The sequence below is a fragment of the Momordica charantia genome, assembly GCF_013281855.1.
Source record: "Momordica charantia cultivar OHB3-1 chromosome 7 unlocalized genomic scaffold, Mcharantia_2.0 BLBB01000007.1, whole genome shotgun sequence".
Taxonomy (NCBI): Eukaryota; Viridiplantae; Streptophyta; class Magnoliopsida; order Cucurbitales; family Cucurbitaceae; genus Momordica; species Momordica charantia.
In genome coordinates, this window is record NW_028275165.1 from 8666327 (window position 1) to 8681521 (window position 15195).

General features: G+C 36.7%; 1 long non-coding RNA gene across 1 annotated transcript; it reads left to right on the plus strand.

The window, feature by feature from the left end:
- Nucleotides 1–2582: 2582 nt before the first annotated feature.
- On the plus strand, nucleotides 2583–5054 carry LOC148210264 (uncharacterized). Its single transcript, XR_015792161.1, has 3 exons — nucleotides 2583–2826; nucleotides 3541–3584; nucleotides 4675–5054. It is a non-coding gene; the product is annotated as an uncharacterized LOC148210264 (long non-coding RNA).
- The last annotated feature ends 10141 nt before the right edge of the window (nucleotides 5055–15195 follow it).

Here is a 15195-nt window from a genome sequence, read left to right on the forward strand (position 1 = left end):
GGTTAGTACGACGGCAGCACGTAGGCGCTGGCATGGCTAAGTTGTGCATGGGCGCTGTCGACAGGTGGGGGTGCGGGCGAGACAATGTCTTGTGAGGTTAGTCCACCGCTGGTGTCGTAGGCGTGCAGCAGGGGTGCGCGCGTGATGAGGCGTGCGCCTCGTGTGTCTAGTGGGCGTGCAAGGGCAGAAATGCGTGCAGTGGAGCGTAGGCGCACGCTCGGAGGGCGTCTCCATGTTAGGTTTGCATGCTTTTGTTGTGTTTGAGCGTGCGGTGGTGCATTTTTCTTGTCATAATATTTTTCCAAGGACTTGTTGCCAAATATGATCACATCATCTCCTCCTTCTTGAAAAGGAATTGTCCTCGAATAAAAAATGTCACCTACAAAAGAAAGTAATCTAATTAGTGACAAATTCGAGCATACCACAATATACTCACCTTGAAGTGCTATCTTGTACTCATCATCGTGCATTATTGCTAGCACTTGGAAAGAAATTCTTCTCTTTGGTTCAAACTCAAGGTAGAATTCTTGAGCATATGTTAGGAATTTCCTTTCCTTTGGATTTGATCTAAAATTTTCAAACTAGCTTGGATAAGTTTGACTTTAGCTCAAGAACTTCCTCCATTTGGCTCCATCTCATCATTTGGAGTTCTTCTTTATGTAAGTCCTGAAAATTAACACAAACAGAATTCAAGTGAGTAACAACTTTAAGATTTAATTCATACTTACCTTGTGAGGTGGTCTTAAAGTCATGAGATGGCGGTATGATAAATCCTTTAAGCTCCATGTTGTCATGAGCCTCCATGGCTTTTCTCTCTAATTGTGCTCGGCGTGAAGAGTTGGAACTTCCTGTAAAAATCTTAGGAGAGTACATGCACTAGGATAAAACATGTTAGCCTGTAAGTAGGGATCCTTATGCAATACTTCCATGAGATTTGACTTGTAAGGCCAAATATGTTGGATCCCGTTCTCTTTCCTTTCCTTCTCATCCACATGCTCTTTTCACTCTTCTTTTTCTTTCATCTATCTTGGCTCACATATATCCACAAATGTTTCATCATGTATTAATGGTACAAGAGTAGATATCTCACAATGAAAAACAACTTTGTTATCTAAATGACTAGGGAAGTTAGGCATAGGATCACAAAGTATCTCATTTCTAATGTACTACTCTCCTTATCATCAAATGGAAAATTATCATGCGATGCTTCGTTTTCAATTTTATGCATGGTTTCCCAAGCATGTCTTCTTCTACCTCAGCACATTTTTCCCCAACAATAGGTAAGATGTCATGCAACAACTTGTAATTAATTGGAATAAGATTTTCATGCATTGATTCACAAGATGTTTTCTCTTCAATTGTTCCAGTTACCTTTTCATCAATAGGCATACAATCGTGTAATACTTTGCAATCTAGTGGATTAAGATCAACATGCATAACATCACAAAGTATTTCATTATCAACCTTAATACTTCCTTCCTCAACAATAGATATAAATTCATGCAATACTTTGCTATCACTAGTAGAAGGTATTTCCATACATAGTTCCACAAAATATTTCATGCTCTTTATTTTCTACAATTGGGACTAAAGTAGACAAACTAATCTTTCCTAAAGTTGGAATTTCATGAGAAATAGGTTTAGGATTAGTATACCTTGAAGATTCTCGTTGATGACTCTTTCAATCTCTTGGCAAGGTGTAACATTTCATCCAACCTAGTACAAGGTCGAATTTCTTCTCTTTCTGCAATCACCTTGGCAATCTCTCCATTGAGTCCATCGTAGAACCGATCCATGTTGGTCTCCTCATGTTCATATACATTAAGCTCTTCAAGTAATGAGCACATCCCGTCGTAGTAAGCTTCAACACTTTTGTCCCTTTGTCTCAAGTTTTTCAACTTGATTAATGACTTAGGAATAAATTGTCCCCTCATTATGGGCTTGAGTTCTCTCTATGAGGTGATTCGACTTTCTCGATTCTTTTTCCTACTAAAAAACAAAGCATCCCACCATGTTATAGCATAATCTTTAAAACAAGTGATAATAAGATTTACCTTGATGCTTTCACTCCAATGGTGTTGTGCAAAGATGCTCTCGACTTGGTCTTCCCAATGAAGATATTCTCGTGGCTTTGTACTTCCATGGAACTTCGGAAGTTTAGGGGTTGAGTGTCCAAGGTAGCCACTAGTATGGTGATCTTTTTTCCTTTGATGAGGTACATTGAGAACATGGTTCTTCTAATTTGTGCATTGTGGACTTGTTCTTTCTCCTTGAGATTTGCCTCTTGTTGCCATCACTACACAAGTGAAGGTTAGTATAAACAAAGAAAAAAAAGTACTCTCATTCCCTTACTTAACCTCTCGGCTTCCTCTCATTTGGTAGGGTGGATATTGGTGTGGATACCATTTGGAGATGCTCACTTGAATGCTTGTGGCAAATTGGTCTTAGAACAAGTGAGTATAAGTGTAAGGACCGTTTGGAGTTTAAAAAAAAAATAGGGGTATTTTGGTCTTTTGGCAAAAAAAAAAGAAAAGAAAGTTGGGTTGGTTTTTAGGTGACACGTGGGTGTGGTGTGAGTTAGGATGTGTGTGACGTGTGTTTTAAAAAAAAAGAAAAGGAAAGAAAAGAAAAGAAGGAAGAAGGAAGAAAAGAAAGGAGTACAGAGATAGAACGAAAAAGAAAAAGAAAAGAAACAGAGAAGGAAGGGAACGAAAGAAGGAAAAGCAAAACGAAGGAAAAAAATGGTTTGCTTTCTCATGGTTTTGAAGGTTGGGGAGAGGAGGAAAATTCATGTGCTTGAGAGTTAAGACTTGGGTTTCAAATTTGGTAAGTATTCTAAGTTTGTGATTAAGGAAGTTTTGGGAAATAAACAAGGAAAGAATTAGATGTTGAAGTGTCTTTGTGGGTCTTCTTCTCTTTGAAGTTGTGTGTTTGCAACTCTCCTAATCGTTTGAAGAGGATAAAATTCTGCTTTGTGGGTTTTCTTTAGGTTTATTTTGAAAAATTAATGACTGTAAATGGGTAACAAAAATGGACAAATATAAGAGGGTTTGAAGATGAAGAAGAAGGGTAGAGAAATAGAGAGAAATGAAGTGGTAATCTTTGATCTTTTGGGTACAAATTAAGGGAAAGCGTGTGGGCTAGAAGAAATTGCGGAAAATAAAAAGAAAGGAAGGAAATTTGAGAATTTAGGGAGAAAGAAGAAGAATCTGTGGGTTTGGTTGGAGAAGAGAGAATAAGAAGAAGAGGAAGAAGATAATGAATAGTAGAGGAGAGAGAGAATGGTTTTAAATTAAATAAAAAAAAACAAATGTTGGAAAATTGGGCTTTTTGCGTGAAATGGAGTGGGAGAAAGAGAAATTGAATGGGTTTGGTGAGACCCACTTGTAAGTAGGAAAATGTAGTGAGTTTTTAATGAAGAGAGAGAATGGGAAATTTGGGTAATTGGGTTATTTTGAAATTATTGTGATTAAAGTTTGAATTAAGTTACGTTGAAATTGGAATTAAGTGAAATAATTTGGTATTAAATCGATATTTCAGGTCAAGCGAAAATTGGTACAGCGTACAACTCCCTTAAAGAATTTGTGAGTGGTTATTTTATTAAACGTTTTTGGATATTATTATTGGAATTTGTGAGTGGTTATTTTATTAAACGTTTTTTGATATTATTATTGGAATTTGTGAGTGGTTATTTTATTAAACGTTTTTGGATATTATTATTGGAATTTGTGAGTGATTTTTTTTGGAAATGTTTTTAGAAGTATATCATGATAGAATTTTAAGAAAGTATATGTATTATGTATGATTTAGCATTTCTGCTGAGAATTGAAGAAAATGTGTTAGAAAGAATTATTTTAGAAATGTTTATTAGAATTGAGAAATGCTTTATGATTTAGAGAAATGTTTTATGATTTAGAGAAATGTTCGAGAAAGTTATGAAATGTTATTTAGAAAGAGATTTCAGAAAATAATATTAGAATTTCTTGAAATGTTTTTTAGGAAGAAAGGTTTTAGAAATGATTTGAGAAAGAAAGAAATGTTCCTAGAAAGAATTTTAGAACGGTTTAGGAGATTGAGAAAGAAGTTTTCAAACCACCATGTTATTGTATCCAGGTGATTACCCGTATGCTATATGAATGTGTTTCTATAGTATACCCAGAAATAGAAAGTCTTTGGGACCATTTTACTCCACGTGTTGAGAGAATTATTCTACTGTGTATATTGAGATTACTCTATGCCAGTAGACCAGAAATAGAATTATTCTGCTGTGCATATTGAGATTACTCTACGCTAGTAGACCAGAATAGAATGTGGATACATGTGTGGTGTTGAGTTTTCTGAACCTATTTATTGGTTGAAAGAAAATGTTTTATATGATATTAGAAAGTGTTTTCCTAGTTCTATTTAATGTTTCAAGAGAACGATTTACAAATTTATTAGAGAATGCGTGCTGTTACACGTTTATTATGAGAAAGTCTTTATGAGTTTTAGTTTCTCAAGTTTTATGAGATTTAATGAGAATATTTCTTAGAACGGTTTTATAAGGCTTGTTTTGCAGAACTTCCAAACTTCAGTTGTTTATGAAAGAAGTTTTACAATATTATTTTTTTTTTGTGTTAATTTACCACTCACTGAGCTTTTCAGCTCACTCTTTACCCTTTGTTTTCCTCCCAGGTTGTATCTGAGTTTCAAAGAGAGAATGGACCAGCTTCTGCCACCCAGAGTCGTTAAGAAATTGCATATCATTTGTAGTTACATCATGAATAGTGTATCTAGAAGAAATTGAAGAATAGAAGTAATATTAAAAGTTAGTGTAAAAGTCTAGAAGATTTTCGACTATAGACTCTGCACCTAGTGGGGTTCATGGTCGACGCGGTCCGTTCTTGAACTAGTAGATGTTCTGGGACGGGTCGTGTCAATAAGCCTACAAGCAACTTACAAAATCCTTTTTTTTTTTTACTAGGGGTCAATGGTATAGAAGACACCAAAGACAAGAATCAAAAGAATACCAAATGATAGTTACAATGATAACAAATGATATTTATGAAGAATAAGGCAAGATATGAACAAGAATGATAAGGATAACCTTAAGCCTAAGGCTCTTGGTTCTAGGGACTTAACAACAATATACAAATTGAAGTTAAAGCTAAACAAAGAAAAACTATGCAAATAAAATCAATGAAATAAAAAAAATTAACTAAAAAGATGTACAAATCCAATTTGTAGTACAAACAAACACAAAAATAGACTTACCAACAAAACAGTGGACTTTGCAGTAAATAGGGTGACTTTGGGTGACGGGTGTGTGATGTATACAACTCGGATGGGGCTCCAACCAGTGGCAAAAGTTAGCACAATCAGTGCACTTGAAGTGTGTAGGCTGTCAAATGGTTTGAAATTCGTTGGAGGGGGCTGCTCTCTCAAAGAAAAATCTGGGGCTGCACAAATGGTCTCTCTCACGTGGCCCAATGGGTTATGCGGCTGTCCTCCTTCTTTTGGCCTATCAAAATAGGTCAAAATAATCCAACAATAATTTTAAATCAAAATATAATCAGTGTTAGGATTAGTTGCCAAAAAGAATTCGATTTGGACAAGATTTGGTGGCCCAAAGATTTTCTCCAAAAACGTCCAGCTTCAGATTTGGGAAGTTTTCTGCTTGGACACCTTATCTTCCTTCATCGATAACTTCTGCTACAGTCCTTGGATTGTGGCGATCTATATGTCCCTAGAAAGCTCTTTCAAAGACCATTATTTTGGTACCTGATTTGACTATATTTAGCAAAAAGGTCAACAAGATATCAATCGTCGAATTTGGGACACTATTTCTTCGGCCGCTGCAGGATTTCTAGATTACACAGTGTTTTCGAAAAAGTGATAACTTCCAAACCACTGATCGAAAATTATCTATTTTATGCTCTATAGAAAGCTAACACATAGATCTTTCGAATGGAACTGGTTTCACTCAATTTGGACTTCTGAGCAAAAAGTTATGGATATTTAAATTTGGCTCTGGGTTTATGCTCTCTGCAGGTTTTTGTCAAAATCTGGGGTTCGAAGAAAAATTGAAACTTGGTTTGATGGAAAGCTTTTGAGGTGCAAAACACAAACAAACAAGTTTTGGACACTTTAAAGCAAATTTTCGAAATAAAAAATTCTTTGCAAGAATGATAGATTTAATGGCACGTGGAAGAACAAGAATAATGGAACTTTTTATGAGATTTTTTTGGATAAAGGAATGTAAAGACAAGACTGAAATTTAAAGATAGAAAATAAACATGTATCCCAGTCTAGAGCCTAACCTCTGAGACCAAATGATACGCGACAACCCAAGCGTATTGAGCTACTCGAGCCACAAGCCACTTGAATCCAATCGTAGAGATGGTTCAACCCGAAACGCCAGGGTTAGAGGGATTATCTTTGCAGTCGTTATCTTGAGCAGACAGATTACTCACTATGCTCGAGGTTGGAAACACTCCACGAGTTTGATGACCAATCAAACAAGCATGCTCCGAGGGGTTCAAATACGAAGGCCTAAGTTCAACTATACAAAGGGATTCGAAATTTGAAGGGGGTTTGCACACGGCAATGAGAGAAACACTCAATTCTATTCAAAAGACAATTCCAAGATGTTCAACAATGGAGGGGTACAAGCCTATTTATAGGCTAAGACCCTTGGCCTTTTAAGGAAAAAAACAAAATTAAAAGATAATTAAAAATGATAAATCCCTAAAAATTCTAAAACTTGCCTAAAGATGAAATTTAAAATTGTTAAATAAAAACAAATAAAACAAAATAAAATCTCATCAAATAATCCAAAATAATAAGAAAATCTTTTCCTTAAAAGAATGGAGTGGGTGGCAAGGCAAGTTGGGGGCACCCATGGGGGGGTGGGGTGGCAACATCTATGGTGGAGGTGTCCATAGGGGCTATGGTGTGCGTGCAAGGAAGGTAGCGTTGGTGGGCGTGCGCATGGGCGACGGTGCAGGTGCTGATGGGTGTGTAGGGGTGTGAGGCGCGCGGACATGTAGGGCGGCGCGCATGGGCATGCGGGTGACACGGCATGGGCAAACGGTAGGGGCGCACGGTGTGGGCGCGCTGGAGATGAGCGATGAACATCTGGCAGGCGTACGTGCTGGCGGAGGCGCTTGCTTCTTGCGAGGTTTGTAATGCGGGGGCGCGCAGGCGCTGGCATGGCTAAGGTGTGCGTGGGCGCGGGCGTAGGCGTGACGGGCTGGACGCTGGCGGGCGCGTGTAGGACAACGTCTTGTGACGTAGGTGTGCGGTAGGGGTGCGCACGCGATGGGGCGTGCGCCTCATGCGTCTGGTTGGGCGTGCAAGGGCACGAATGCGTGCGGTGGAGCGTAGGCGCGTGCACGGAGGGCGTCTCCATGCGAGGTTTGCATGCTTTTGTTGCGTTTGAGTGTGTGGTGGTGCATTTTTCTTGTCATAATGTTGTTCCAACGACTTGTTGCCAAATATGATCACATCATATGATAAAGACACTTCGATCTAATCGGGGTGGAGAGTATATGGATTGAAGATTCCAGGACTATATGATAGAACATGGAATTACATCCCAACTCTCAACACTTGGTACACCTCAAAAGAATGGTGTATCAGAAAGGAGAAATAGAACCCTGTTTGACATGATTCGATCTATGATGAGCTATGCTAAATTGCCTGCCTCGTTTTGGGGTTATGTAGTAGAGGCTGCGATATACATTTTGAACATAGTTCCGTCAAAAGTGTTTCTGAAACACTTTCTGAACTATAAAGGGGACGTAAATCTAGTTTACGTCACTTCAGAATTTAGGGATGTCCAACACATATGTTAGTGGCAAACCCAAAGAAACTGGAATCTTGTTCAAAAGTGTGCCTTTTCGTAGGTTACCCCAAGGAAACGAGAGGTGAACTTTTCTTCGATCCACAAGAAAACAAAGTGTTTGTATCAACAAACGCTACATTCTTGGAAGAAGACCACATTAGAGATCATAAACCACAAAGCAAGGTTGTGTTAAATGAGATTTCCGATGAAGCTACAAATACATCAACAAGAGTTGTTGATGAAGCTAGCACTTCAACAAGAGTTGTTGATGACGTTAGTACATCACGTCAGTCACATTCATCTCAAGAGTTGAGAGTGCCTCGACGTAGTGGGAGGGTCATGTCACAACCTGATCGTTACGTGGGTTTAATAAAAACCCAGGTCGTCATACCTGATGATGGCGTTCAGGATCCATTGACATACAAAAAGGCAATGGAAGATGTTGATAAGGACAAATGGATCAAAGCTATAGACCTTGAAATGAGAGTCTATGTACTTCAATTCTATCTGGAACCTTGTAAATCAACCTGATGGGGTCAAAATTATAGGTTGTAAGTGGATCTACAAGAGAAAACGAGACGCTGAAGGAAAGGTACAAACCTTTAAGGCTAGACTCGTGGCAAAGGATTACACCCAAAGGGAAGGGGTGGACTATGAGGAAACCTTTTCCCTGGTTGCCATACTAAAGTCTATAGGAATACTCTTGTTTATTGCCACATTTTATGACTATGAAATTTGGCAAATGGATGTCAAGACTGATTTTCTGAATGGCAATCTTGAAGAGAGTATTTATATGTCTCAACCAGAAGGGTTCATTAAGCAAGGTCAAGAGCAAAATGTTTGCAAGCTTAAACGATCCATTTATGGATTAAAACAAGCATCTCGATCTTGGAATATAAGATTTGATACCGCAATCATGTTTTATGGTTTTGGCCAGAATGTTGATGAGCCTTGTGTATACAAAAAGATCATCAACAACACTGTAGCTTTCTTGGTGTTGTATGTGGATGATATCCTACACATTGGGAATGATGTAGGTTTCCTAACTGACATTAAGAAGTGGCTAGCAATTGGATTCCAAATGAAAGATTTGGGAGTTGCTCAGTTTGTTCTGGGGATTCAAATCATAAGGAATCGAAAGAATAGAATGCTAGCCCTGTCTTAGGCAACTTATATCAACAAAATGCTTGTCAGATATTCGATGCAGAATTCCAAGAAAGGTTTACTACCTTTCAAACATGAAATTTCTCTATCTAAGGAACATTGTCCTCAGACACCTTAAGAAGTTGAGGATATGAGACGCATACCCTATGGTTCAGCAGTGGGCAGCCTGATGTATGCCATGTTGTGTACTAGGACTGAAATTTGCTATGTAGTAGGGATTGTCAGTAGGTATCAATCCAATCCAGGATATGATCACTGAACTACCGTTAAGGGAATTCTCAAGTATCTTAGGAGAACGAGGAACTATGTGCTTGTGTATGGAGCTAAGGATTTGATCCTTACAGGATGCACTGACTCTGATTTCCAAAGTGATAAGGATTCGGGGAAATCCACTTCGGGATCAGTGTTCACTCTTAATGGAGGAGCTATAGTATGGCGGAGCATCAAACAAAAATGCTTCGCAGACTCCACAATGGAGGTCGAATATGTTGCCGCTTTTGAAGTAGCAAAATAGGCGGTGTGACTTAGAAAGTTCTTAACTTATTTGGAAGTTGTTCCAAACATGACTTTGCCCATCACAGTTTATTGTGATAACAGTGATGTTGTGGAAAATTGTTGATCCGTTAACAAAGGCTCATGCGACTTAAGTGTTAAAAGGCCGTCTAGAAAGTTTAGACCTACGAGATATGTACAATATAGTCTAGGGAAAGTGGGAGACTTGTAAAGGGTGTAGTGTATGCCCTAGTTTATTGTATTTGTACTTTATTGTACAACGCACTGTTGCCTTTAGCTTTTGTACATCCCACTAGAGTTTAGTTCAAGTGGGAGTTTGTTGGGTTTTATGACCTAAACTCGTGGTTTGTAAACATAAAACAAATATTCTTTCAATAAAAAATATTCATTCAATAAAGTTGTTATTGAAAGAATTTGTATTAACCCAAATCTAATAAACTAACATCCAAGGTTATGTCATATAACTGGAATAGTATATAACAGATATACAATATATATTTAATATACAACGTATATATTTGATATACAGTGTATATATATATACAGTATATATTCGATATACAGGTGGATAATGTTCCAGTAGCAACCTAAAGGGTCTATAGTATATGGATAAGGTTGGGTACCTTATCCTGGTAACGCTATAGATACGACCCACTTTGTAATAGTTACAAATGACTTGATCCATGTCGTTCGTGTGGAGACATGCGAGTGAGGGTATCTTATACAATGAGTTTGTATAAGACCGGACCACGAAATAATTAATCTTTTGCTGTAACACCGTTAGCTAATAGATTAATATTTCAATAGGATGACCAGGTAACTCGATCTCAATCCTGAGTGAGTTATGGACTGCCTGTTAGGGCTCGTCCTTTGATTTGTATGGGTGAAAGTGGCCTGAGTCGCCAACTCCATATGCCTACCATTTTGGGGACGAGACCGATTAGGGAGCTGAGAACATAACTACACAAGATGAATTTCACTCATTCCTGACTATAGGGTAAGTAGATGAGTGTTCTCTTAATTGCTGACTCCGGGATTTGAACAAGGGGCTCCACCCTCTCACTGGCCCGAGAGGGACTTCCAGTTATTGGTTGGACCATAACCGGGATGTTCACTAGAGGATCAACGATACTTAAGGTACAAGATGTAACACAGGGGCAAAACGGTAATTTGACCCGATTGTGGTTATGAACACTCGTAAAGGATTAACTTACAGTTAATGGTCAAAATCTATGGACGCAAAATATTATACTGTGAGAAGAGTGCAGCTGTGGGTCTTTAGTGGAGTGACCGACAATTAACGAATGTTGATTAATTTGGTTAATGATTTTAATAAATTAATCTCGTATCGTTGGAGCTTCTGATCTGTAGGTCCATTAGGTCCCTTGCTAGCTCGTAAATGATAGTTAAGAACATTTAGTCTTGAAAATAATTTGAATTGTTCAAATTGGTTAAAGGGAATTAAGATTAATTGTATGAGATGCAATTAATGTAATGTATGTTGATACATTATAATATAAAGTTAATTTTGAATTTGATTCAAAATTATGAGAAAAACGGATATTAGAATTCGATTCTAATATAGTTGATTAATATAAGTTTAATTTAATTAAATATGATTTAATTAAATAAATGGAATATGTTAATTTGATTAAATTAAATTTGATTTGATTTAATTTAATTAATATTTCTTTTTGTATTTATTTAAATTAAATTAAATTAATTATTTATTTAATTAAAAATATTTTAATTAAATTACATAAAAGAAAAAAAAAGAGGTAATAGTGGGATTAACCTCCCACTACCCACTAGGGAAGGTGGTGAGTGGGGAAGTAAGTTGTGACTTCCCCACCACTCTTCCTCCATTACAAAAAGAGAGGTTTTCCCCTCCCTTTGCCTTCTTCCTGATGTTCGATTTAATGAGTTTTAGAACTTCTAGCAAGAAACCGCTCTCTTGATCTCTCGATCTCTCGATTTTCCTCTAAATTATAAGACGGTTCCCACAAAACGTGTTCTTAACTTCCAGAGGATAGCGAGGAAGACTTTGTGGTGGCGTTGGTATCTACATTTCACTAACTTTCTTTTACTCATGCTTATGTCTTTTCTTTGTTGTAATTCTAAAACAAGTTCGAAGCACACGCGTTCGCGCGCTTCCTCTGCGGGATTCGATCCCTTCAATTTAAACTTCAAACCTCATCTGATGATTTTATTTATTGTCTCGACTGTACAATTTTCTTGAGTATGAGCTTGGGATGAGTTGAAATGTTTGATTTTGAGGTTCGAGCAAAACTTTTTGAACTTTGCATTATCAAATTGTCGCTCATTATCTGTAATGATGGTGTAAAGAATACCGAAGAAACAAATGATATTTTTCCATACAAAGTTCGTTATCTTCGCCTCTGCTATTCTAGCTAGATGCTTGGCCTTACCCACTTACCCTTTGAGTGGAACCTCGAATTTGTAAGGATTTTGTAAATTATAATGATTTTTAAATCATTTACATTGTTTGGTTTGAAAAAAATTGAAATTATAGCTGATTTGAAATCACTTTTTCGGGTCAAAAAATTTTCTGTCCCAAATAGGTCGGATTTGTCAGAATTTGAAATTAACACATACCTACAAGTTTACCTAGTTTTATAGGAGAAAAAACATTGATATTTCACATCATTATGTGTTACACACATATAGCCTCAACAGAGCACATACAAGAAGAGTAATTTCTTCTACAAAAATATAAAGTCAATTAGACAACAGTTGGTTTCTCTTTTGCCTCTCTTTTACAGACATCTTTTTGGATCACCATTTAAGCAGAATCTACGTTGATTTTCTATTTTTCTTTGTGTCTTCTTGATCAGCTTTTTTTCCCTTTTATTTCAATTCCAAAAAGGACCGATTTTGCAAAGAGATTGATACACATTTAAAATCTCTCTTTCTAATAGTGATTTAAAATAGTCATTCAAGTTTCTTCTTCTTCTCTATGTTTTTCTAGCCTTGATAAATAATCTACCACTTGATTTTCAGTTCCCTCCCGGTCTTTTATCTCCTCATCAGATTATTATAACAGAAGGATCCATCTAATCAACCTTGATTTTGCATCTTTCTTTGCTATTAGAAACCTAATTTCTTAGTGATCGTGTACACTACAATATGTGTTCCTATAAGGTATGCTCTAAACTTTTCGGATGCGCATTCAAGAAAACTGGCATTCCGCGACATTGTTTTAGTGACATTTAGTAAAAAAAAACGTCGCTAAAACATATTTCCAGCGACATTATTAAATAACAATCGCTAATATAAATATTTCAGCGACACCATTAAGAAACGTCATTGCTGGAAATTCTTCTATAACCACGTTGCTAATGAATAGTTTCAGCGACGCCATCACAAAACGCATCGCTAAAAAGGCTTTTAGCGACGCAATCTTATTTTTCTGTTTGTGATTCTTCTCAAGGGTTTACGATTTCGCGAGTGCTAAAACCTCCTCTCTCCGACGTCCCCTGTCACGTCCGAAACCCAGACATCACCTGTCATTGTAGGAGCTCGACGTCGCTTGTCATCATCAGAACCATGGGTGTGGTAGTTATCGTCGCCTATCATCATCGAAACAGTGGTAGTCACCTATCATAATCCTAAGTGATTATGAATTTGATGCAAGAACGCTGGGAATTTTTAAGAGCTGGAGCTGCTGCAACAAAGCTTCACAAAAGGAGGGAGTTGGAGCTACAATGGTGGATTTTGATTGAGATATCCCCAAAATGGACTTAATTGCAATGACTAGACAAAGTCCCCCTATTTGTGAAATGTCCTTGCTATCCTTAACTCAAAACGAGGCATTTCGCTAACTCCACAAAGATAGCGTCGGGCACTACTTTACTACACTTTGAAAATTGACGCTTTTGTTAGTTTTGCTCCACACAACGATCAGTTTCATACTCCATTCATTAGTAACACATTGTACTCAATTATTAACATTATACGTTCAAATATATGCATGTTATGGACAAGAATGAATCAACCTAAGCTTAAAAGTATGCACAAAATCTCTCTCTTAATCCTTGAAAAAATGATTACTATATTGTTACTAACACTCGAAAACAACCTTCAGAATACTCACAATCCAACATAACAAATTTTATCAAGATTAAACTAAAATTTAAAACACTAAAAGTAAAACGAACAGTAATAACAATAAAAAAGAAAGATGCTTAAACAACAGATGCAATCACAAGGTATTGATTAATTAAAGGACGGAAGAGATTGATTGTTCTTTTGCTCTCTGTACCTAATAGATACTGATTTTTCCCTTATTTATAAGGGTAAAAAGAAACTAATATGGTACTGTTTTATATTGTTTTACACTAAGAAATCACATTTTAAACTTACTTTTGTGTCCAAAACCTTTCATTCAGAGTTATCTTAAGTTATACATGCATATAAGACATTTTTACATCATTTAGAGTTGATTTCTAATGAAAATTGTGATTTTGTGCAGAAAAAACCGAGCTAGGCGCCTAGTGCCTTGCCCAATTTTGAAAATGTCCTTAATGTGAAACGCAAGTTTTGGTGTGTTTAAAAGTCTCTCCCAGCCCCTCCATGTGTCTTTCATACAAGGAAGAAGGCTAATTCAACAACAAATCAACCTAAAGATGTTTTAAAAGGGTGGCTCCCCACGAAAGTCTCAACTTCCTAACCGACTTGAAGTCCCTTAAATACAGCATCTCCATCACTTCATTCATCATCCTTAAGTGATCATTTTCAGCTTTAGAAAATTTGTTCTCAGCTTAGTACGTTTTTCCCTTAGTTCTTAAGTATTGTTATTTTAAACTACGTTTATTTTCAAGTTCATTCTTTGTTTTTCCAGCTTGTTACTTTTCAATTGTAAGCTTTTGATCTTATTAAGTTAAATTCCAGCAAGTTTGTTCATCTTTATTTCTCTCTCTTTCTACCTTCGAAGTTGTAACCACACAATCTTGTGGAATTGACTGAGTACTGCTCCCCAATCTTGAAAGAGAACGGGTTAGGGTCACTCGAGTTACAACTCACGCTTGTTTTAATTATATTCATCCTTTAATCATGTCTCTTATTTACATCAATGTTCAATTATGTTTTTCCTTTAAAGTTATTAGCCAAATTTATTTTCCTAAGCCCGGTTATGGATAATTAGCTTAAGTTTTTAAAATCCAACAAGGAAAAAGGTGTTTTTCTCTTCTTTTATCACTTAAGGTTGTTTTTATAAGTTAAAACTTGATTTGGCCAATTAATGTTTTAACCAAACATCAATACTGAAAGGGTTGACACATTTCCACAACTTTACTGATTTAATTTTGGAGAGAAATACTTTAGACGTAAAGATTTCGCTCGGGTAGCCTAGACATAGGACCTCAACCTAAGGTTACGATTGGTTTTTATTAAATTAAGTTCAATTTTCTAATAGATATATTATGGATGAACTTATACCTTCAAAATCACTTAGACATAAGAGGATGGCGAAGCCAAACTGATGAAAATTTTAGAGAGGCGCCTGGCGCCTAGTTAGAAAAAAGTTTGCATATTTTTAGGTAATTTGAAGTAACTGGTCTGAGTTTATTGCATTGAGTCTTAAAGTATCAAAATAAACATTATCCTTGATATTTGTTACCCAAAATCAATTGCAAAGTCGCTGATCAACATCATTTTCATTAACAAGGCTTCAT